Source organism: Manis pentadactyla, chromosome 6 (genome assembly GCF_030020395.1).
Source record: "Manis pentadactyla isolate mManPen7 chromosome 6, mManPen7.hap1, whole genome shotgun sequence".
In the NCBI taxonomy this organism is placed as follows: Eukaryota; Metazoa; Chordata; class Mammalia; order Pholidota; family Manidae; genus Manis; species Manis pentadactyla.
The window spans coordinates 136,642,211-136,668,106 of NC_080024.1; the positions used below are offsets into that span (position 1 = coordinate 136,642,211).

At 41.4% G+C, this 25,896-nt stretch overlaps 1 protein-coding gene across 2 annotated transcripts in view; it reads left to right on the top strand.

Moving 5' to 3' along the window:
* Positions 1–24,816: 24,816 nt before the first annotated feature.
* Positions 24,817–25,896, top strand: part of ME2 (malic enzyme 2) — a 77,216-nt gene continuing 76,136 nt past the window's right edge. The window contains exon 1 of one of the 2 annotated variants that reach the window (XM_057504185.1): positions 24,817–25,042. The gene's annotated coding sequence lies outside the window, so the exon portion shown is untranslated. The remainder of the gene's footprint in view (positions 25,043–25,896) is intronic. The other variant, XM_036918585.2, reaches the window with a different exon arrangement.

Here is a 25,896-nt window from a genome sequence, read left to right on the forward strand (position 1 = left end):
CCTCCCATGTGCACAAACAATTTTCTTACTCTATCGGAGCCCTTATCACATTGTACCACTTGAGTGTAAATGTCTTGATAAAAGTGAACATGTTTTATTTGTTTTTCAGTCTCTGGTATTTAGTGCAGTCCTTGGTCACACTGGTGATTAGTAAAAGCTTGCTAGCCAATTGAATGAAAGAATAACCAAAAGTGGCAGAAAAATAGAGTTGGTAGGAAAAATGTAATTCCTTTATTACATATATTCCAGGACCAACTTTAGCTGCTATATCATAAGCTGACTGTATTGTATGTTGAGATTTTCTCACTGTAGTAGATGTAATTTTATTTGTGTCCCATCCAAATCTTCATGATAAGTGGCATTGCAATACATCCCACCATATCCCTATGTCCTCTGGGTTCTCTGTTACCTAACTTTGCTTCTAAACAGTCCTCTTAAATGGAACTCTCTTCTCAAATTATTGTTACACAATAAACACATGGTCATCAAGAAAAATCACAAGTTCAAATAAGCTAAACTAAAAATAAACCTAAAACACTCCAAATTCTACCACCAAATAATTATTGCTAACGTTTTGTATATAGGCTTTTACGTTTTTTTTTTTAACTGACTTATTGAGATAAAATTCACATATTGTATGACTTGGCTAAGGCAATGTTATTAGTCAAGTTTCTCCAGAGAAACAGAACCAAAAAGGTGTGTGTGTGTGTGTGTGAAGAGGGGGATTTATTGATCAATTGTAAGGAATTGACTTACACAGTTGTAGAGGTGCAAGTTCAAAATCTGCAGGGCAGGCAAGCGGGCCGGAGACCCAGGGAAGAGTTGCAGCCCAAAGGCAACCTTCAGACAGAATGCCTTCTTGCTCAGGGGAGGTCAGTCTCTGTTCTAGTAAGGCTTTCCGTTGATTGCATAAGACCCAACCACAATAGGAAGGGTAAACAGCTTTACTCAAAGACAACCAAATTAAATGTTACTCTCATCCAAATCACATCTTCACAGAAATATTTAAAATAATGTTTGACCAAATATCTGGCCATGTGGTCCAGCCAAGATGACACATAAAAGTTATCATTGGCCAGTTGGCCATAACAAACTACCACAGATTGGATGACTTAATAAAAATGTATTTTCTGCCAATTTTTCTGGGTGCAAGTCCAAGATCAAAGTGTTGGCAGGGTTGGTTTCTTCTGAGGCCTCTTTTCTTGGCTTGTGGATGGCCATCTTCTTCCTGTGGTTTCACGTGGTCTTCCCTCTGTGACCTGATCTTGTAAAAGACACCAGTCAGATTGGATTAGGGCCCACACTAATGACCTCATTTCTTTTTCTTTTTATTAAGGTACCATTGATATACAATCTTATGAAGGTTTCACATGAGCAACATTGTGCTTATTACATTCACCCATATTATCAAGTCCCATCCGCTCCTGACACCCCACTGCAGTCACTTTCCATCAGCATAGTAAGATGCTATAGAGTCACTACTTGTCTTCTCCCTGCTGTACTGCCTTTCCCATGCCCCTCCTACATTATACGTGCTAATCATAATGCCCTTAATCCCCTTCTCCATCTCTCCCCACCCACCCTCCCACCCCTTCCTTTTGATAACGGCTAGTCCCTTCTTGGAGTCTGTGAGTCTGCTGCTGTTTTGTTCCTTCAGTTTTGCTTCGTTGTTATACTCCACAAATGAGTGAAATCATTTGGTACTTGTCTTTCTCCACCTGGCTTATTTCACTGAGCATAATACCCTCTAGCTCCACCCATGTTGTTGCAAATGGTAAGATTTGTTTTCTTCTTATGGCTGAATTATATTCCATTGTGTATATGTACCACATCTTCTTTGTCTATTCATCTACTTATGGACACTTAGGTTGCTTCCATATCTTGGCTATTGTAAATAGTGCTGCGATAAACAAAGGGGTGCGTATGTCTTTTTGAATCTGGGATTTTGTCTTCTTTTAGTAAAATCCTAGGAGCGGAATTCCTGGGTCAAATGGTATTTCAATTTTTAGTATTAATGACCTCATTTTAAATAAACTGCCTCTTTAAAGACCCTATCTCCAAATACAGTCACACTCTGGAGTACTGGGGTTAGGATTTCAACATAAGCATTTTGAGGAGCCATATTTCAGCCCATAACATATTCCAAACAGTTCACTCAAAGTGTACAATTTGGTGTTTCTAACATAATTCACAGAGTTGTATAACCATCACCAAAGTCAGATTTAGAACATTCTCTTCACCAGCAAAAGAAATTCCATACCCATTAATAGTCACTCCCCATTCCCTGCTCTCAGCATAGGGAGAGGCTAAAGCTCTATTCATAATTGAGGAAACAGATACAGCAATTAATCCAGGATTAAAATCCAGCTGCAAAAACCACAGAGTTTCCTCCAGAGAGGAATTTGAGATACTGCTAGATAGTCATCTGCTCAGTTACACAAATTTTTTTAAGTGTTAAAATAGGAATTAATATCCTCGAGAATTTTTCCATCTGTCAATAAATCCCACGACTATACCAATGGTGTTTTAGTGCTTCTAGAGATCTGCTTCTCCTACTCAGCATGTTACGGCCTTATACTTGAGCATCCTGTTTATTATACCTCGGTAACAGGTACAAAGCACCCTTCTCAGGGAGTAAAGAGCTATCCAAATGAAAAGTATTAGCTTTTTACAGCTTGCAACATGAATGTCAGCAAAGAATCATGATATTAATTGTTAAGAAATGTTTCTGCAATATCCCCACTTGGCAGAGACAAAGCAATTCATTTTATTTACATTGTTTGAAATGAAAGGACAGTATGAAATGTCAAGGTAAATTATGACATGGGCTATGTGGTTCTTGGGTTGAGAAACAAAACAAAGTACAAGTTGGGGCGATTTCTGGTTACATGGGTCCCTAAGATGCTGATTCCTTTTGACTTTTGCTTACTTTTACTTATTAAAGTGACATCAAACACAGTTTCAAAGGTCTAGCCCCATAAATTTCCAGCATTATCACTGTGCAGTTTGAAGATGCCCATCCAGTATACACTGTTCTATAAAATAAAGAAATAAGCAAAATTATTCTGGGGTGGTGGGGTTTCCTGTAAAAGGGAGTGCTGTGGGAGACACAAGTTACAAGAGATTGAAAACCCTGTTCACAGCTTGGTGAGATGGGTTAGAGGCTGGTAGAATGAAAGCAAGCACCTTCTAAGTAGGGAAACTTATTTTTTGTAGAACCTAGTTTACTTGATTTAAGGGCCTTAAAAATTAGGAAAAATATATCCTGCCTTGTTGTAAGTATAGCTATGTGTTGTTTGTCTTCTATTTAACTATGTCAGAACATTTAAGACATATCAAAGTGTTATGGAATTACATAGTAAATCCAGAATTGCCTGTGGTTTAAAGGCTGAATATAGTCCAATTATTAGGGTCAAATGCCTACCAGTGAGATCATGGATAGAGCCACACTCTGGTTCAGCCTTGTGGTGTGAGGATATTCCAGGCCTAAAATCTGGGAACGAGTCCAACGTTTGGTAAATCAGAAGCCAGAGCATGGTCAAAGTTGTTATCATATTCCTGTTCCAATTTATGCCCCTTCTGGCTTGACAATCTAGTCCACACCCAAACTTCCAGCTCTTCAGGTCCAAGAATAGAACTGGAGACATGAGGCACCCTCATTCTAGAGAAAGAGATGTTAAAAAGGTACCCGCCTCTGCCTAGGTTGTATACCTCTCTGCCAGCCAAAACTAATGTAGACTCTGTCTATTGCTGATACAGGCAGTCAAGAAGGATAATCTAGAATTTATATAGAGAATTTTTTTCTTCTCTGTCTTGCAATTCTCTATTACTAATAAAATAATAAATCAAGAAACTACCATTAAAAGCATTAATTGACTTTCAGAAGAACTCAATGATATACAGAATCCTGGATGTATAGAGTCCTGTCATGGAGAAAGAAGACATACTGGGACCCAAACAGTTTTTTCCTTCAATTTAGGGTAAAGGATTCCTTCTCAACACTCCTCCCTTGTTTAGTGCCATCACCAAATTCTCAATCACTTAAAATTCCAGCACTTGGAGCATCATTGACTCTTCTTCTTTGTGTCCCTTGTCCCATTAGCTATTCCTTTTGAGGCATTATTTCCTTGAAAAGCCTCATATCCTCCTTTCTTGTGTCCTCAGCCAGGGCAGGCCTTAGTAACTACATGCTAATTATTACAACTCTTACTTTCAGGTCCTCTCCATCCCATCTGCTTGGAACATTCTTGACGGATATCCCTGAAATGCCGTCTTCACTGAGTCATTCCTCAGCACAAACACATAGGATGACAGCCCCCTGGCACCTCCAATATCATCTATGATCCGTACCAGGTTTTCAAGGTCCTTCATAACTGAGATTCCCCTACTAGCCTTTCACCTCCTGGAGGGCAAGGCTGGTCTTGCTGATCCTCTGTTGTAAGCTGGCACAGTGTGTCACCCAGAGTAGACAGGGAGTAAATTCCAACCAAGGGAACCAACAAACCTGGAAAGCCTATGGAGCAGGCCATTTGATTATCATCACTAGGGCCAAGTAGTTAGTGAGTGGTATGGAGGTTTTGCCCAGATAAGAAAATACAGAAAGGGCATTTTGACAGGACACTGCCTTGCCTGGTCTTGTAATCTCTTGAGATTCTTCTTGAGTGCAGGACAATGAAACACATGATTACATGAGTGACTATAACTAGCAGACTCAAAGGAATTGGCGTTAAGATTTTCTTAAAGCTTACTATACACAATTTGAAGTTATAATAAATACCCTGTCTGATAGGAGTTCACTGATTTCTTTTTTGATCATGTATGTTTACACACAAATCGGAAGCACTATACATAGGGTCACTTGAAAATATTCCAAATAAAAGGATGGAACCCTGGACAAGTTACTTGATGTTTCTCAGATTCTGTATCTGTAAAAGAAGGAGGTTGCACAAACCAGATAATATTGGTGTTCCCTTCAATGCTGACATTATCTTATTCTGTGTGCAAAAAATCCCACTCTGCTTCTTAAATCAGCAGGTTTATTAGTTTGAACATTTAGTTTTAAGATTTCATGGGTCAGTAAAATTCCCTTATCTCCAGTGTTTTACCTGTGGGATCTCCTTAGGGTTAGAAGCCTTTTATTTTAACAAGGAAAGGGAGTTTTTTTTAAATACCATCATCCTACCAACCATGACCGTCATCATTTTAACAAGCCATTGTAAAGCCAGAAATTTAATCTCTGAATAAAAGATAATCCTTGTTTTTAGTACATTTAGTTTATTTAAAGCTTCACTGCAGCCTCCTCATGTTTCTCATTCCACCACAGATTTGCAAAAACCTTGTCACAGATCAATGTCTGTTGTCATCCTGATATATCACTTATTTTTCTTCTGTGTGACCTAGGATGTAGTAAACCCAGCTTCCCCATCTGCATCATAGATATATGAATAAGTTCACCATTTTATCATTCATAAATATTATGAAATCTAAAATTTCAGTATTGGAAGGTATATTAAATGGAAGCAAGGTTAACTAGGTCCATCTATCCATCAGAAAGATGTTTCTGCTAACCACCACCAGATAGTTATCCAAACAACAGCTGACTACTGGGCAGTTCTGATTCTGAACAGGAACAGCTGGCTATGCTTTAAAATGCCTTTTTTAACCACCAGCTTCCCTTTTACAAATCCCATATTGATGAAATATGCACTCTGAAATGAGACTGAGAAGCAAGAATGTGGTTAAGTGTATACATTTGATGTAATACAGATAACATACCTCATTTCTGCATGTTTAAGTTGTCTCCATTTTTCAAAGCTCAATGCAAATGTCCCCTCCTCCAGGAAGTCTTCCCCTCTTCCCCAGACAGAAGCAATCTGCCCTCTTTTAAACTTCCGCAGTTTTGTTTGACCCTGTCTTATGGCACCCTCCAGTTTCTTCCACCTTTGTTATGGTCGAATAGCTAAAAATCTTAGGTTCCTCTACCAGATTGTAAAGTCCTTGGTGTCAGGAACTAGGAATTGTGTCTTTGAACATGTATAGCTAGACATTTAGCAGGATATCCTGCAAGAAACGCAGTCTCAGTAAAATGAGGAACGAATGAAGCAAAGGAAAAAAGGAAAAAGAATAAAGGCCTTCCTACATGGAAAAGTCCTCTAAGGAAGTATTCAAGAAAAAATGAGGAAGCAGAAGAGAAAAGTGAGCTGGGTTAAAGGTAACCGATTAATGAAAGGGATTATGTCTAAACAAATAAGGTGCAGACAGAGGAGGGAGAGGCCGGGCCTTGCCTTTATCTTTATGGGTGAAACTTCCCTTCATGGCCTGACATTCCTTCTCTCACCTGTTGCTGTTCAAGCCCACTTGCTGGAAGTGTTTACTTGCTGTTGGCAAAGAAGTCACAGCTAGGCATGTGCAATCCATCATAGGCAGGCTCTTAGAAGATAGGTTAATTCCTTCCCTATAATGTAAATGCTGTCTTTCTGAGAGCTATCAGCTGATTGAGTCAGAAACTTTTCTTTACTGCAAATGAGCAGATTGTTCCCTCAACTAAATCACTGGAACATCTTGTTCGGCCAAATTATTTGTTCTTCAAGGAATTCATGCCAGTGTTCACAATGCCCGGCTGTTCCTCCCTAACCTTGGATGCTGTCTCGCAAATCAACTTAGCTTGAGTCAGCTTTGGGCAAACCTTCTGGCTCTGACTGGATGAGAGGTCGTGTCACCCACATACTGCCTGCCAGACCGCCCTTCCCACCTTAGAGCCTAGTTCTATTTGATGCCTGGTTTCAACCATTGAGCCCCCACCAAGCCAGGTCTGGCTCTGCATGATGAGACCATCTTCATAGAGCCAGCACCTCAACACAAGTTGTCCAAAACGGAAAACTTCACCTTTCCACACACCAAGGCTGCTTTTCTTTCTGGTTTCTCAGTTCTTGCTGAACATACCTGTCCCCCAGGTCAGGAAGCTTCACAGAACTTTCTGTGACCCAGCCCCCAATGCTCGCTCATTCCTGGGACAACTAAGGTGCTGGAATCGCCTCCCAATTTGCTGCAAACTCCAAAGGTGAAGCCAGGGTTCCTCCTCCTCACCCTGGGGTTGCCATCAAGGCCAAAATAAATTTTTTTTTAAATCTTAATCATTTTTCCTAGGAAGGATTTTATAGCCACTCCCTTGGCACTGGAAACATTAGTTCACTATTAATAAACAACACACAGTTCATAGAATTCAAAAGATCACAGTCTGAGGGGGTTTCCAGCCTCTGTGTCCAAAGGTAAAACTCCCCAAACTTCACCATTCCCCTTCTTTCAGGCCTGGCCGGCAGCCCCGGCAGCCCCGGCATGTGCCATGGGGCCCTCTATCCAGCAGGGGGTCTGCATTTCTAAGACTGTCCTGTTTCTGGTACTCTGCCTGACCAGGAAGTGATCATTCTCCATTTTCTTACTTTTTTTTTTCTTTTAGTCTTAAAACTTTGGAATAATTCCTTCTTCCTCCTCTCAAAACTACAAGGCTCTACCCTCGATCCCTTCCCTTTCCTTCCCACTCCCACTGTCCTGATTCAGGCCCTCCCAATGGCTTAACTAGTCCAGGCTATGCTCTACTCTCCTAACGGCTCACCTGATTTCTGATATAATTCCAGAATGATACTTCTAAAGCTTAATTTGATCATTTCACTACTGTCACCCTCTTACTCCCCCTAAAAAACTTCCAGGAACTTTCCATTGCTTATAGAACAAAGACAAAAATTACTTAGCACAGTATTCAAGTAATTACTGACACCGTGTTTGATCCCCAGCCCACCAGTCTAGTCTTACATGCTCATACTTCAAACTCAAGCTAATGGAACAAGCTCTAAGATTTCAAACCCACCTCTCAGTCTGGAATGCATTACTACCTATCAAAATCCTAGTAATCATTCACACAAAACCTGCACACACATGTTTATAGTAGCTTTATTCATAATTGCCAGAACTTGGGAGCAACCAAGATGTTCTTCAGTAGGTGAATGGATAAATAAACAGGTACTTCCAGACAATGAAATATCATTCAGTGCTGGCAAAAAAAAAGACTTACTAAGCCATGAAAAGACATAGAAAAAACTTAAGTGCATATTGACTGAGAGAAGCCAATCTGAAAAGGCTACATATTATATGATTCTATGACATTCTGGAAAAGGCAAAACTAAAAAAGGCCTTAAAGAGATCAGTGGTTGCCAGGGGTTGGGGAGAGGAAGGGATGCATAGGCAGAGCACAGGGGATTTTTTAGGGCAGTGAAACTATCCCACACACTACTATAATGGTGAATACATGTCATACACTTGTTCAAACCCATAGAATGTACACACCAACTGTGAACCCTATGTAAACTATGAACTTCAGGTGATTATGATGTGTCAATGTAAGTTGTATAAATGTCTCACTCTGGGGGAGGACGTTGATAACGCATGGGGACAGGGAGTGTATGAGAACTCTCTTACCATCCTCTCAATTTTGCTATAAACCTAAAACTGTTCTAAAAAATAAAGCCTTATAGAGGTTCCTCAAAAACTAAAAATAGAAATACCATTTGACCCAGGAATTCCACTCATAGGAATTTACCCTAAGAATGCAGCAGCCCAGTTTCAAAAAGACATATGCACCCCTATGTTTATCGCAGCACTATTTACAATAGCCAAGAAATGGAAGCAACCTAAGTGTCCATCAGTAGATGAATGGATAAAGAAGATGTGGTACATATAAACAATGGAATATTATTCAGCCATGAGAAGAAAACAAATCCTACCATTTGCAACAACATGGATGGAGCTAGAGGGTATTATGCTCAGTGAAATAAACCAGGCAGAGAAAGACAAGTATCAAATAATTTCACTCATCTGTGGAGTATAAGAACAAAGAAAAACTGAAGGAATGAAACAGCAGCAGACTCACAGAACCAAAGAATGGACTAACAGTTACCACAGGGAAAGGGACTGGGGAGGATGGGTGGGAAGGGAGGGATAAGGGGGAAAGGGGATATTATGATTAGCACACATAATGTAGTGGGGGGTGTGTGCACGGGGAAGGCAGTACAGCACAGAGAAGACAAGTAGTGATTCTATAGCATCTTACTACACTGATGGACAATGACTGTAATGGGGTATGTGGTGGGGACTTGATAATTGGGGGAATCTAGTAACCACAGTGTTGCTCATGTAATTGTATATTAATGATACAAAAAAAAAAGTCTTTTTTTTTTAAATCCAAAACCCTAGTTAGCTTTCAAGGTTTAAATAAAATGGCACCTGCTATCCAAGCCGTCCTTGATTTTCTCCATCCAAAATGCTTCTCCCTACTGTGTGTGCTCACAGCACTCCCCCATACCCCCCTTGGAAGCCTCATCACCTTTTTTTTTGGTGTGGGGAGTTTTAGAGGTTTTTTTTATATCATTAATATACAATCACATGAGCAATATTGTGGTTACTAGATTCCCCCCATTATCAAGTCCCCCCCACATACCCCATTATGGTCACTGTGCATCAGCATAGTAAGATGCTATAGAGTCACTACTTGTCTTCTCTGTGCTGTACTGCCTACCCCATGCCCATCCCCCACATTATGTGTGCTAATCCTAATGACCCTTATTCCCCTTCTCCCTCCCTTCCCACACCCCCTACCCCAGTCCCTTTCCCTTTGGTAAATGTTAGTCCATTCTTGGGTTCTGTGATTCTGCTGCTGTTTCGTTCCTTCCATTTTTGCTTTGTTCTTATGCTCCACATATGAGTGATATCATTTGGTACTTGTCTTTCTCCACCTGGCTTATTTCACTGAGCATAATACTCTCTAGCTCCATCCATGTTGTTGCAAAAGGTAGAATTTGTTTTCTTCTCATGGCTGAATAATATTCCATTGTTTATATGTACCACATCTTCTTTATCCATTCATCTACTGATGGACACTTAGGTTGCTTCCATTTCTTAGCTATTGTAAATAGTGCTGCGATAAACATAGGGGTTCATACGTCTTTTTGAAACTGGGCTGCTGCATTCTTAGGGTAAATTCCTAGGAGTGGGGTACCCAGGTCAAATGGTATTTCTATTTTTAGTTTTTTAAGGAACCTCCATACTGCTTTCCATAGTGGTTGAACTATTTTACATTCCCACCCACAGTGTAGGAGGGTTCTCCTTTCTCTGCATCCTCACCAGCATTTGTTGTTTCTAGTCTTTTCTATGTTGGCCATCCTAACTGCCTCATCACCTTCTAATTCCTATTACAGTAACTTGTGTACACATCCTATTTCCTCTTTTGAACCGCAAGCTCCAAAGGTCAGGGAAAGCATGATTGATTTTTATATCCCTTTCACTGCCTAGCACATTCCCTTACATGACCTTAATAAAAGATTTGTTAAATCCATTAATATGCTTGTGGGGTTAGTCAACAACTTTTGTTTATGCATAACTTCAACTTATAAATTTTTTGGATGGTATACATTTTGCCAGGAAATTATGTTACTTATTTCTCAGGTAATCATACTCAGTCCAGAGGTTAATTTATAAGGGCATGAGCTTCAGTTATACTCCAAGTGAGTTCTATTCCAGGTAACTGTGCACTGCCTGCCTAGCACTTTGCAGAAGAGCCAACTCTTCTGTATTCCCTGTGAGTCAGGGGAGGAAAGGACACCAGAGGGCTAAGGGACATATTCAAGGTTCCCAGCAGATGAGGGCAGAGATTAGATTTTGAACGTTGTGAGGCTGAGGGAAGGGTTGGTGAGTCATCCAGGAAGATGCTGATTAATAAACAGCGAGGCGGGCCAGCCTCTCACCTCTCACAATGAGAATATCGGACTTCAGACTTTTACAGTCTCCCTTATCTTATCTGATCCTTATGGTCCCCTAAGAGTGGTGTGAATATTGGAACAGTCAGCAGGCTCATCCACAGGTGATTAAAACATTTCAGAACCCCCAACAGTAATGTCCTGACTACAGGTTTTGGTGGAGATAGATTCCAGGCTCCCTTCCAGACCACTGGCTCCTGTATGGCTTCTCACTAGTGCTGGCCTCATACTGCACACCCTCAGATTCCAGAAGGATGAAGAATCTAAAATGAGAGAAATAAAATGTTTGCTAGACTTCTTTTTTTTTTCTTTTCTTTTCTTTTTTATTTTGGTATCACTAATATACAATTACATGAGCAACATTGTGGTTACTAGATTCCCCCCATTATCAAGTCCCCACCATATACCCCATTACAGTCACTGTCCATCAGCATAGTAAGATGCTATAGAATCACTACTTGTCTTCTCTGTGCTATACAGCCTTCCCCGTGCACACGCCTCCACTACATTATGTGTGCTAATCATAATGCCCCCTTTTCCCCTTATCCCTCTCTTCCCACTCATCCTCCCCAGTCCCTTTCCCTTTGGTAACTGTTAGTCCATTCTTGGGTTCTATGAGTGTGTTGCTGTTTTTTTCCTTCATTTTTTTTTTTGTTCTTATACTCCACAGATGAGTGAAATCATTTGGTACTTGTCTCTGTCCACCTGGCTTATTTCACTGAGCATAATACCCTCTAGCTCCATCCATGTTGTTGCAAATGGTAGGATTTGTTTTCTTCTCATGGCTGAATAATATTCCACTGTGTATAAGTACCACATCTTCTTTATTCATTCATCTACTGATGGACACTTAGGTTGCTTCCATTTCTTGGCTATTGTAAATAGTGATGTGATAAACATAGGGGTGCATATGTCTTTTTGAAACTGGGCTGCTGCATTCTTAGGGTAAATTCCTATGAGTGGAATTCCTGGGTCAAATGGTATTACTATTTTTTTTTTTCAGGAACCTCCATACTGCTTTCCATGGTCGTTGCACCAATTTGCATTCCCACCAGCAGTGTAGAAGGGTTCCCCTTTATCCACATCGACACCAACATTTGTTGTTGTTTGTCTTTTGGATGGTGGCCATCCTAACTGGTGTGAGGTGATATTTCAGTGTGGTTTTAATTTGCATTTCTCTGATGATTAGCGATGTGGAGCATCTTTTCAAGTGCCTGTTGGCCATCTGAATTTCTTCTTTGGAGAAGTGTCTGTTCAAATCCTCTGCCCATTTTTTAATTGGATTATTGGCTTTTTGTTTGCTGAGGTGCGTAAGTTCTTTGTATATTTTGAAGTTTACAGCTTCTTTCCACTCTGACATGGGGCTTGATAGGACAAAAGTGTTGTTTTTGAAAGATAACATTAAGCAGCCATATATAAGGTGGATGAGCACTGGAAGAGGAGTGAGACAGAAATGTGACCAGTGATGAGGTGTGGCAATTCATGAGGGCTGGGAAGGCCATGTAAGGAGCAGGAATCAGGTCTTGGTGATAAATTCATTATAGGGAATGAAGGAAAAATCATATTCATATCCCATTGTTATCTGTATTTATTATATATATATATATATATATATATATATATATATGTATCCAAATAATCCCTAGTTATACATTTGGGTGCTTTCACATGCCCATGTAATTTAGAACAACCCTGCGGAGACAAGTTTTATAGGATATGTTGAGAGAACTGCCTATGATCCCAGTCCCATTATGGATCTAGAGAAGTAGCATTTACAGAAATGGCACAGTTGGAAAGAATGGCTCATGGAGCAGAAATATGCTGGGTTTGATTTTGGACCCAGGAAACTGAGCTGTGGTGGCTCATCCAGTTGGAGATGTTCTGTACTGACCCGGATCACAGTCTTGCTGCCCATCCTCACTCACACCAAACTCCCAGGGCATTCTCCCCCTGGATCACATTGGATCCTACCATTGCAGGTGGGGGCTCAACCCAGTACCCCACTTTCTGCCTACCACTTCCTAGGCTCCCAGGTTTCCAATTCCCTCATTCCCATTACAAATGCCTTTGACTTTTTGGAAACATGAGCTCCTTGATCTTTTAATTTTCTTCCAGTTTTTTATTACTTCTTCCAGGTTTCTCTACCCCCCCCAAATGGCCTTAGACTCCTTGGTGATGATCAAAATCCTGTTCTTACCATCACCTTTGTTTCCCTTGACCCCGTCCCTTCACAGGCCTCTCACACAAACCCCCAAGCCTTGCTCCATGTTACAATCCACCTTCATACTTACTTAGTTGCCAGAGAAAAATTTCTCAGTCTTGAAGAGAAGACTAGCAAATCCATGATCTCCAGCCTCGGCTGGGCCCTCAGCACCCGCCTCAAACCTTTCCCTGCCCGGGGTTCCTCTCTATTGCCTTCTGCATCATGGAGAAAACCTTGAGATTGTCATGCATCCTCTCTGTCACCCTCCCGTCTATAAATGTATCAACATCCAGCCTCTTCCTTACGCTCTTCCTCCCTCAGCAGAGAATCAGCCATCCCTTCTGCCCAAGGCCAGTCCTTGTCCTGCTCTGCTACCTCGGACTCCGCCCCTTCAGTACTATATGTCATCTCTCTGCTTATGCTGGCTCCTTTCTCTTCCGCTTCTAAACAGGCTCCAGCCTCTCCTCTTTGATCTCTCTTGACCTCACAGTCCTCTTAGCCCTTGACCACCTTCCTTTCCTGCTTATCCAAACTTCTCAAAATAGAATCAGTCTACTTCCTCACCTCACACCTGCTCAACACTGCCTGCTGACTCACTTCCATCTAGCCAAGAAAACTACCTTTCTAAGATCTTAAATGTCCTCCTAATTGATACATGTAACTTTTATCTTCCTGGACCTCTCTGCCCTATTTTTTTAAATTGTGGTAAAATACACATAACATAGAATTTATTGTCTTAACCATTTCTAAATGGAGAGTTCAGTAGGTTAACTATATTCACGTAGTTGTGCAATCATCTTACAAAACTGAAACTCTGTCCCCATTAAACAACTCCCCACTCCCTCAGCCCCCTGCAACCACCACCATTCCACTTCCTGTTTCTGTGAGTTTGATTACTCTAGATGCTTTACTTTATCTAGATTACTCTAGATACTTTATATAAGTGGAATCATACAGTATTTGTCTTTTTATTTAGCCTAATGTCTTCAAGGTTTATCCATGCTGTAGCATGTGTCAGAATTTCCTTCCTTTTTAAGGCTGAATAATATTCCATTGTACGGACAGACCACATTTTGTTTATCCCTTCATCTGCTGATGAACACTTGGATTGCTTCCACCTTTGACTATTTTGTGCTAAGAACATAGGTAGACCAATCTCTCTTTGGGGCGCTGCCTTCAGTTCTTTTGGATATATACCCAGAAGTAGCATTGCTGGACACTGTCTGCTTCATTTTATAAAGACTATCATTTCTTCCTTCCTGAAGTGTCCTGCTGCACTGTTCCCATGAGACACTGTCCTCATTCTCACTTCCAGTGATTTGTTCCCTTCCTTCTTTGTCTCCTTTGAGGCTCATCCTCTGCATGCCCTAGGGGGTCTGCGTCCATCAGTGTCAGTCAGAAAAACAGAAACTGCCTTTCAAAGAGAGGGTGTTGGATGCAGAGAACTGGTTTCATGGACACCAGAAAGCTGAAGGAGTACAAAGGCGATGCCGAGGTAGCCCACCCAGATCAGTAACTGTGGGAAGTTACTCTCACTCTGAGGGCGAGGGAACCAAGAGTCCCCAAGGGGTGACTAGAAGTTTTCAAATAGCTCCTTGCCCACTGCACAACTGTACTTGGACCCTCACGCATGGTGCTCAGCTGGCCAGTGCTGGGAGTGAGTGAAGAAGCTCAAGACTGGTGCTGTGGCCTTCTTCTGTGGCTTGAGTAACAACTATAATGATTAGAAGCAGGAAGAAGTCCATTTGGCTTCTTCATGCCTTTCTGTTTTCCTTTAGTGGCTCTGGTTGGCAGCAGCCAGAAGAAGTCCATCTGGCAAGGGAGACTGGGGTAAACAGTCTGCAAACCCTGGCCAGAGCTTCAAAGAGCAGAGTCTAGAAGGGTGGCCTTGGAGCTGACAGACAACGCACAGATGGCCAGCCTAGGGCTCCATCTTAGGTCCACTATTCTCACTAAACACACTTTCTAGAAGTGGTCTCAGCCCCCTAGGAGTATACTCTTACGGTTCCACCCACTGCCTTGGTGCGGTGGCACCCAAATCCACCCATCTAGTGCAGATCTCTCCACTCAACTTCAGATGCAGCTTTCCCTTCAGTTGCCTGCTAGAAATCTCCAGCCTGGTGGCCCTTGAATTAAACAGGGTGCACACTAGACTTGTCATCTTTCACCCTCAGCCTGCTTCTACTCCTCTGGTCTCTGTCTCTGCTGATGGCCTCACATATGCCAATTGGCTAATCCCTGGCTCCTTTGTTTCCCAAATCTTTCTCCAGACCCGCTCTCCCCTCTGCTCCATAACTATACCACTGTCCCAGTTCAGGCCTTCATTCAGGACCTCTGTACATGCCACAAACTCCTCAATTGGGCTTCCTTCTTGCCCCCCTTAAATTCACACAGCTGCCCAAGAAGTCACTTCAAAATCCAAAAATGACCATGTCGTCCCCTTGTTTAAACAAAATCCTTCAATAGCTATTGTCCTTCATCCTTGCTCTGCCTTCCCTCCAGCATCACCTCCTACCCCTCCTTACCCTGTCCCCTGCTCCAGCAATTCTGAATTGCTTGAGCTATGCTATTTTCCATGTTCTGTTCCCTCTGCCTGGAAAACCTTCCCTCCTCCACACTCCCTCTGAGCTAACCCTACTCATCCTTTGAAACTTAGGTCAGATGCCTCCTGCCAAAATCTTCTCCGACATTCAGGTAACTAAGATATTCAAGTCACAAGGTTGTGACATGTACGAAGTGTGGAGAGCAGTATCTTGTATAGTCTTAGTGCCTGGCTTGATAACTGGCACTAAGTCCTTGTATAACTGGTGCATAGTAGGTTCTTGCTACTGTTTGTAGAATGAATTTCAATTAATGTTTGTTAGAATTAAAATTAAATGGGTTAGCCAAGAATGGACTAACAGTTACCAAAGGGAAAGGGACTGGGGAGGATGGGTGGGAAGGGAGGGATTAGGGTGGGGAAAAAGAAAGGGGACATTACGATTAGCATGTATAGTGTGGGGGGCAGGCACGGGGAGGGCTGTGCAACAGAGAAGACAAGTAGTGATTTTACAGCATCTTACTACTCTGATGGACAGTGACTGTGAAGGGGTATGTGGGGGGTACTTGGTGAAAGGGGGACCCTAGTAAACATAATGTTCTTCATGTAATTGTAGACTAATGATACCAAAATAAAAATAAATAAATAAATAAATAAATAAAACATCTTAGACTACTGCCTAGCAGGTACAACATACAAAAAAAAAAATTTTAATGGGTTAGGTGTCTCTTCTCTATGTCCCTGTTATACATTGTAATATTCGTTTTCATTACTGCACTGACCTTGTTATCTGTAAGTGCATCTGGTCACACCTCTCTTCACTCTTTAGTACTTCACCTGCCCCCTCCATGGCCTGAACACTCCTTAAGGGCAGGGACGGTCACATGTTTGTTTGAAACCAAGTAGGCCCTCAAAAAATGTTTCTTTAATGAATGACGCCTTGGCAGGAAAAAGACAGAATCAAAGGGGAAACTCACAGTGGAAGACCCCAATTTGTGAGTCATCTCAATGGATTGAATCTTGGGAAATCACCCTTAATTTGGGGGCAGGAGGAAGAGGAGATGGCACAGGCAAGGCCAGAGATCCGGAGGAGTATTTTGCCAGAGAAGCCAAAGGAAGTGTGTCAAGAAGGAAGGGGAGGCATGTTGGGTCAAATATTGTTGAAAGAATAAGGAAGTTGGGCACTGAAAAAAAGAAAAGGTTTGAATTCCACCAAAAAAGAGGAAGTTTTGCACAGTCTTAGTAGAATTGTGGAGATGGAAGCCAAATTGCATGAGCTGAAGAAGGGACTGGTTTCATGAGAGAGAGCAGAGCTGCAGGCTGTTTGCTGAAGGGACTTGGCGACATGGAAATGAGTCTAGCTCCCCCATTTGGACAGCGTAAATGAGATCCAGAGTGTCCCTTCTCACATTTTCTTCTCACAACTCCTTTCTGCCCTAATGAGGACACAGTGGGCTGAATTCATGACAGAAAAGTTCAATTTCCCTTTTCTTACTATTGGCATAATGCTTTTTGAATGTTATTCTCACAGCTGGCATGAAATAAAATTCTATTCCTTCCCCAGACTTACACCAGGATTGCTGTTACTTTTCATGCTTATTGAGAGAATGTGAATGAAACATAAAATTACAAAGAAGTCATTTTTCTTCACAAAAGGAGCTAAAGTACATTTTACTACCAAAGAAAAGTTGTATAATGCTTAAAAAATATCTTCATGGTAGGCTTTCATGAACATACTCTAGAGCCATTACTCCAAGAGTCAGAATGTCAGTAATAAGTTAGTTTCTTAACATATCTAACAATATGTGCCTCTGGCACAAGGAGAGACATGAACAAATTTCTCCTAAGAAGGAACAGAAGATGACTAAGAAGTTTCCTAGATATGAACCTTAAAGGCTGGGAAATCTGGCCAATTTTCTACTTGAAAACAACTTCTGCAAAGTTTAATCAGGTAAACCTGTGTTTGTGTCATAACATTGAGTCACAGGGATACAGGATAGCCCTGGTAACAATGTCCCAAGCAAAACCTAGTAAGTTGAAATGGAGTACAATTTACTGAAAGTCACAAAAGACCTGTTGACAGAGAATGTCTCTACATAACCTTGAAATGGAGATCTGACAAAAGAAATTGCTAGAGGAAATTATTTTCCAGGACCTTGTTTGAATTCATAAACTGCTGACAGGTAGAATGAGTTTCTTAAAAGAACTTAGATAAAAACAGATAGCCTACTATAGGGGGTTCTTAATGACAAGCAGACCTTGGGCTGAGAAAAATATATTTATTTTCACTAATCTCTAAGTGGAATTTAGCATTTTCTTCAGTTACCAATGTAGACAACAAACCGCTACGATTAACAGAAACCATGGATATTTCTTGTCTCTGTAGAGTTCCCTTGAACAACATGGGTTTGACCTGCAGGGTCCACTTATTTATAGATTTTTTCAATAAATATATTAGAAAAATTATTGGAAATTTATGACAATTTGAAAAAACAAATTTTTCTCTAGTTTATTGTAAGAATACAGTATATAATACCTATACAAAATTTGTATTAATCAACTGTATATGTTGCTGGTAATGCTTCCAATCAATAATAGGCTATTAGTGGTTAAGTTTTGGGGAGTCGAAAGTTATATGCATCTTTTCACCTGAATGGATATCAGCAGCCTTAAAACCCTTGAGTTGTTCAAGGGCCAACTGTACTTTGAAATATCATTTATACTCATTATTACTAGTTTTTAGACCCACCATTAGATTTTTATTTAATGTATTGTAAAGTAGCTCATATGCTATTTAACAGAAATTTAGGGCTTAAAAATATTTTGATAACTTGGTTTCATTATAATTGGATTCTTTGATGATTCTGTACATTTTGTTTTATGCATAAAAAAAAAAAACTTTCTGAGGAATCTGTAGGCTTCACCAGACTGACAGTGGTGTCCATAGCACAAAAGAGATTAAGAAGCCCTAGTCTGGTATTTTATGAATAAACTTAGGACTCATCATTACTAGTTGCAGGCACAAAATATGAACAACAGATTCTGTTTGTATCATTTGGTGCCCTTAATAAGTTGGAATCGAGATATTTTTGCAAGGTTGTGTTGTTTAGGACTAATCATTTATTCCATATTTTTATGTGCAATATAATTTTGGTTCAAGTATAGGGAAGAAAAGATATTCTACTTCCCTTTGGATGCCTGTTAAAATAGACTATTTCCAATGAATCGCTGGAGTTGGTGAAGACACCAAGATACAGCCAAGTCCATGGAAACCAGTGGAACTGAGTCAAACCTCAGAGGTCCTCATGTTCCCAGACATTCCTGAGGTAACTAATTGCCAGGGAAAGAACATCGGGAAGAATTCCCAGCCCTAGGAGTTAAGCTTGGTGTGAGAGGTGTTTCACCTTGTGACACACTTCAGAATACTAGCAAGTCTAAAATCAAACAGTACAGGGAGGAAAGGCACACTTAGACAATTTCTTCTGTGTTTAGACCCCATCTGGTTGATGAAAGATATGTAATAGTCTACTTAACAATGTCAAAGCTGTTTTTAGGATTCTGATATCCCATGTACCAAAGAACCCACCTTTCATTGCTCATTAAGAAAATATATTAGATAATCAAGCCCAATTATCGATTTAGTTTCCCTTAAATTACTATATGTATTGTAGCTACTCACTTGACCAGAGAAATCTTGAACACTTTACAGAAGAATGTCCCTGTACTGCCCCCAAGAGAGAGAATCTCAGAGGTAGCTTTTCACCCCATGTAGTCTGAGAACAACGCAGCCTGCAGGGCCTACTGAGGACCCATACATAGCGTTATGCTCAAAGTACTAGGAACACCATTTGGACGATCAAGGCAAACATTTCCGGCATTTTTTTTCCCAGACATCAGCCAGAGACTTTGATTCCATCCTATTTGGTACAAACATTCTAACCTGGAACCTAGTCTGTTGAATGAATACACTTTTACTGCTCATGGTTTAAGCATAATAAAATATTCTCAGTGTGGGAAGGAAAGAACTGTGTTTAACTTGGCACAGGAACTTTTTGAAGGTAAAGAAAGTACCATGGGCTTCTTCTTATCCCACATGCAGAAATAAAAATCCATTCACAGCAACACAAGTTCACAGAACTCATATGAGCACATCAGGGTCCTCTGTGCTTCTCAAATGTTGATGTGAATGAAACCATGTGGACATGTTGGATTCTGATGCAGTAAATCTTGGATGGGAATCCAGATTTTGTTTTTCTAACAAGCTCCCCAGTGATGCCAACATTGTTAATCCTTGGGTCCTTTCTTACAGTCTCATAGATACTGATGGAGCCAAGAATGAGATTTAGAATGAGCAACCTATGGCTTAGGAGTTTTTAGGAGTGGCCTTCGCATAACTGAATTACTTTCATAAAAAACAAAGGTTATTCCCACAATGACATGGTGCTAGTAAATTTTTGCCTTATTCTTTCCAGTTACCTAATAAGTCTTAGAGAAAAATCAAGTGTGGTGCCCATTAACACCAAAGTGCTGTTTTTCCTTAAGGAGCAAAAGTTCTTCTATTGTTAATCATCCTATGATATTAATTTCTTTGTTCTTCACAAAAAATTCTAGATCATTCCTTAAAATATCTTGGTAATGAAGACACTGCTTATTATGGTATTAGTTTACACTTTTAGACAGCATGAAAAGTTATGTTTATTCTAATTTTGTAAAGAATTGCTAGCACTTTTTTTGGAGGTAATTACCATCATTAGTACTTCATTATATTTTGGGAATAACAAAAACATTATTGTTTCTTAATGATGGTACTTACCTACACAAAATGCCTTTATGTCTCAGTTCCAGACTAGGTTGATGGGTATTTTGTTCATGCAGCATCTAGCACAAATGCCTTCAGATATACTGTTTACTTTCTCTTGTATTTTTATAGAGTTTACATTTTTAATGATCCTAATTTATTGGAGGATAATTCCCTGTGGCACAGTCAGCATTCATTATTAATGTTTTCTATTCTAAGGCAGATGGAGTTGTGTAAATCTAAACATGTGATTAGTACAATCTGTCTGCTTTTGCTGTAGATAATGTGTCAACCTAAAACCAACAACCCTACTCACATATACCCTCATTACACAGAGAATGACCATCCATAACTCTATGAAACCTCAATAACATGGATTTTCCTAAAGGAAACACACTGAGGTGTTTAGATGAAATAAAGCTGCTCTATTTTCATGGTAATTGATATGAAAGTTTTTCCAGGAATCTTCCTTGGTTTTTGAGAAAGGTTGGTGAATGTGTGCCCATCTTGAGATAATTGCCATACATACCACTTTAACTCTGCCTATTGAAGAGTTTTACAGGGAAGTCACATGGCCAGCAATGCCTGGCATGCCTGGCAGCCTGCCCCCTTAGGCTCCTCCCATTTCACAAGTGAATGAGCCAATAGAGTCAGAGATAGCACCTCGAATCCCAAGAGTGCAGGACTCAAACAAAGCCCCACCCACATCTTCCTCTATTCAGTGACCAAGCCTGATACCTATTCCTCTCAGTTTTGTTGATCTGGGCCTTAGTACCTTGTTTTACTTGATCCCCTGCCCTGTATTCCACCCTTCCAGGAAGGACTTCTGTCTTCCTTCCAGGCTTGGCACTGTTTGTATGCAAACACTGTGCATATGGCCATTTTCAGATCTGCAAGGCCTGGTAAGCTACATTCTGGGCAGCCAAGAATGGTCACTTCTTTTCCTGAGAGAGTCCAGTGGAGGACGCTGGGGAAGAAGCCTGTAAGGAAGGCACTGGATCCACAAGAGTTCATGGGGCATTTATCCCAAAAGAAACAGCAGCGCACAATACAAATGGTCTATTTTATATACTGATTGGGGTGGATATAAAATTCATGCTGGAGGTGTGTAAATTACCTCACTCAAGCTTGCTGGTTTTATATATGTTCACACCTGTATAGGCATCATCCAGACTGAGTTATAGAATGTTCTCTTGTGTCTTTTCAGCCAACCCCTCACCAAAGCTAACCACTTTACTGACTTCTGCCAGCAAATATTTCTCCTTAAAACTTAAGTTCTTATAACTCATCCAGTCATTTCCACGCACCAAATAAAATGTCATAACACTTCTTTTTCATTTACAATAAAATTGGCTAACATTATATTAAGCAGTATTTAATCATCTGCTTATTCTCAGCATAATTGAAATTAAGAACTATACATAGTCTTTCCCTAAGTTCTTGTATCATAAAGATTGTACTTTTGGATCATACAAATGGATGAAGCTCTTGGAGCCAGTTGGACTTCAGAACTTAGAAACTTCTGGATTTGGGAAAACAGTCCAAGGAGTATATCATGTATGCTATACACTACCGTCAGAGGAATCTGGGGCAGTGCCCCAAAAGAACATTCACAATTACTGAAGAACGTGTAATATAATAGTATGCAAAGTAAATACAAATATTTACATTGTGCTGGAGAAATAAAGGCTACAGGTAACTGTGACAAATTCTTATTTGTGACCAATTAAATTCTGGCACCACCAAATTACAAACAAACAAACAAATAAACAAAAAAGCTTTTGGATTTGGAATTATGGATAAGAGTTTGTGGACTTGTAGATAATACATTACTTAAGGAACTTTTCTTCTTAGGTTAAAGCTTGCTGTCATGTCATACCCTCCACAAAGCTTTCTAAATAATGTGAGTTTAAGGAGTGTTTGCTTCTTTTGAACTACTACAATGCTTTGAGCTTATTCTTCACATAGTGCCTTTAAAAATTGTTTATAATGAGATGTTCAATTATACCCAGAAGTAGAGAATATAGTACAATAAACTCCCTTGAAGACATCACCCAGCTTTAACAAATAGTAACGTTTTACCAGTCTTATTTTGGCTATCTGTTTTTTCTAGAGTAATTTAAAGCAAACCCCAAATATCATGATCATGTCACTTCACCTGAAATAAACTGAGTAAAACACAGTTTTTAAATGATATGATTAAATGCTTAGTCTCCATATTATAATGTAGACTCCTTGAAGGCAACTATTATGTCTTTTTCATTCTTGTTCCCCAATTAGCTTTTCTCAGCAGGAAATTTGACACACAAAAATAAATTACATTCTGAAGATTGCTTGATCAATGTGTGGCATCAGACAGTGGTTCTTAAACTTGAGTGTGTATCCAAATCACCTAGAGGGTTTGTCAAAACACAGATTACTAGGCCTCAATTTGACCTAATGGGAGTTATGAGCTATGCCACATAAAGAAGTAGATATTAAGATATTATGACAGGCAACAAGATTTATGTGCATTTAATAGTAACTGTTAGAAATTCTTTTTAGCCCCAAACAACAGAAAACTCTATTTGAGTTGATTTATACCAACAAAGGCTTACTTCACAAAACAAGAAATATGGGGGTAGGAACCAAGGCTGAACATGGCTCAATAATACTATGAGGGACCCAGTTTCTTCTATCTTGCCAGTACCCTTAAATGTAGGATTTTATCTCCTCTTGCTTATAATCTTATAGTCCAATGATGGGTGCCATGCCTCCAAACATTACTGGCAAAAAGTGTGAAGCAGCAAAATAACCAAAGGCACATGTCCTTCCAGAAGCTCTATCCAGCAGTTTTCACATACGTGACTCTAACAGAGTCCTCCTAGACCAGCACTGTCCAAGTGATTTATAAAGCAAGCCATAAATGGGAGCTATATATTATCACTTAAAATTTCCTAGCAGCAAGTTTAAAAAAGTAAAAAGAGAGGAAATTAATTCTAATAATATATTATTAAATATTTAACCTAATATATAATTTAAAATTAATGTAAATAATTATTAAACGATTAACCAAAAAATATCCAAAACATTTTTTCCACATGATCACTATTTTTAAAGTGAATATATTTTACATTCTTTTTATGCAATCCACTTCCCATTAACCAAAATAGTCCCATCCTTGATAGCTCTCTACAACCGTTCAACCTCGGATTACTCTAATGTAGGACAAATTGAGGTAATTTTACCTCTATTAATAAAGCACTTATAATGACACTTGTTAGTTTTTGAAGTTTCCCTCATTCAACTTGCTGCATTTGGACAATTTCTGGCAAGCAGGGTTATTTTAGGTTATGCGTATTTATAGGCCCTCTTTTACTGCGGTGGTTACTGTTGCAGCCATACCCTATCATTTATCATCAAACTAAACAGTGTTTCCAAACATGCCCCACACTTCCATGCTCAGAGTGGCATGGTAGGTCCAGATTTCACATGATTGTCCAAGAGTTTAGAAGGGGACAATTCACTTTTCTCTCCTTCCCCTCAATTTTCTCTCTTACATTTCCATCACTATCAATTTTCGTATTCCTTCAGCCTTGCTTCTTTATCCTTTACATCTTTATTTAAAAATACTCATTACCATACTTTACACAAACTCGATTACAGTAAACAATTTTGGTGATAACATTTTCTGACAAAAGGGTGAAGACATATCCCCCAATATCATAACTGTGGGTGGGTTTAGATGTTTTAAATTATGGTCCCTGATGCTTCCAAGATAACAATTTAACATTCCACTGCCTTTCTGAGAGAGAACGCTTAAGATCTATTTATGGTGACTGTGACCGTAGGGATCATTATTAAATTCCCTGCGGGCCATTAACTGTGCCAACAGCCATGGAGAGTGGCAGAGATTCAGAAGAGTGAGTCCTAGAGATCCAAAAATAGCTCAGAAAACACAAAACGTTCCTCAAGTTCCCCGCCTTTCCTGGGTCCTCCTTCTTCTGCTTCTCCATTCTCCTAATCCAGCTCTAAATTTCTCCTCCATCCTCTCCCAGCCACACTGGATGCACCCAAACTCCCACCCTTCCTCTCGCCTCCTCCGGCTCAGTCGCTGGTACCCGCCGACCTTCCCCGGAGCCGCCCGCGCCTGCGCAGAGGCGCCTCTCGCGCGAACGCACTACCGTCACGGGCTACTACCACGGACTACCACCACGCCAGCGCACGGTATGCGAGGTCGGTGATAAGCCAGCCAGGCTCCTTTCGTGGGACAACGGGCATCTCCCGTGTCCGCGGACTCCTGCTACAGGCCGTCTCACATCCCTCGGCCTCAAAAATCACAACCTCGCGGAACTGGAGAGTGGCGGGCTCTGCTGGTTAGGAACGGGAAAACGGGCGGCAACGCCTCGAGGTGGGCCCCGCCCCCAGCCGACTTCGTGCCTGCGCATTGGCCGATGAGCCCGTCAGTCTCCTCCCGGGCCGCGCCCGCGCCCGCGCCCCTCCGGCTTCCTCTCCCCTCCCCTCCCCTCCCTGCAGCTTTACTGGCGGCCTCCGCCGGGGTTCGCCCGCCCGCGCCTGTCCGAGCCTGAGCTGGCGCCGGCCCCGGGGAGCTCGCGGAAGGGGAGGACTGGACTGTCCCGAGCCGAGCATCGCTCCGGTGGGCGACAGGGCCGCAGCCTCTCCGCCAGCAGCACCACCTGTCGCGGGTGCGACGTCGGGTAAGGCAAGGCTCCGTGCGGCTGCGGCGGCCTGGAGGGGTTGCTCCCGCGGGGGAGCGGGCTCCAGCCCCCTCCCGCCCGCCTGGGGAGCCGGGCGCGGACCCGCCGCGTCCCCTTCTGGCGGATGGCGGGGCGGCGGGCTGAAGGGAAGCGGCTCGCGGAGTTAGCGGGGCCAGCGGTCAGGTCACGGCGACCCCATCCTGACTGCCCGCGGTTCTTACCGCGCCGAAGGTTTGGGGGCGCGACTTTCCGGTTTCTCGACTAGCTGCTTCCAGGGCTCCCTACTTCCGCCCCAGAGTGAGGTCTTGTGGCCTCTAGAAGAACAGCATCTCTCCTCTCTCTTCCGAGATCGATTTTGTGGCTCGAAATCCCTTCATCATCCTTCGGCAGGATGAACTTGTGTGTGTGTGTGATTTTCGGCAGGATGAACGTGTGTGTGTGTATGATCGATCATCGGCAGGATGAACTTGTGTGTGTGTGTGATCTTCGGCAGGATGAACGTGTGTGTGTGTGTGATCGATCTTCGGCAGGATGAACGTGTGTGTGTGTGTGTGTGTGATCTTCGGCAGGATGAACTTGTGTGTGTGTGTGTGTGATCCCCTTCGGCTGGGATGAACGTGTGTGTGTGTGTGATCGATCTTCGGCAGGATGAACGTGTGTGTGTGTGTGATCGATCTTCGGCAGGATGAACGTGTGTGTGTGTGTGTGTGTGTGTGTGTGTGTGTGTGTGTGATCTCCTTCGGCAGGATGAACTTGTGTGTGTGTGTGTGTGAGATCCCCTTCGGCTGGGATGAACTGCGTGTGTGTGTGTGTGTGTGTGAGTGAGTGAAATCTCCTTCGGCAGGGATGAACTT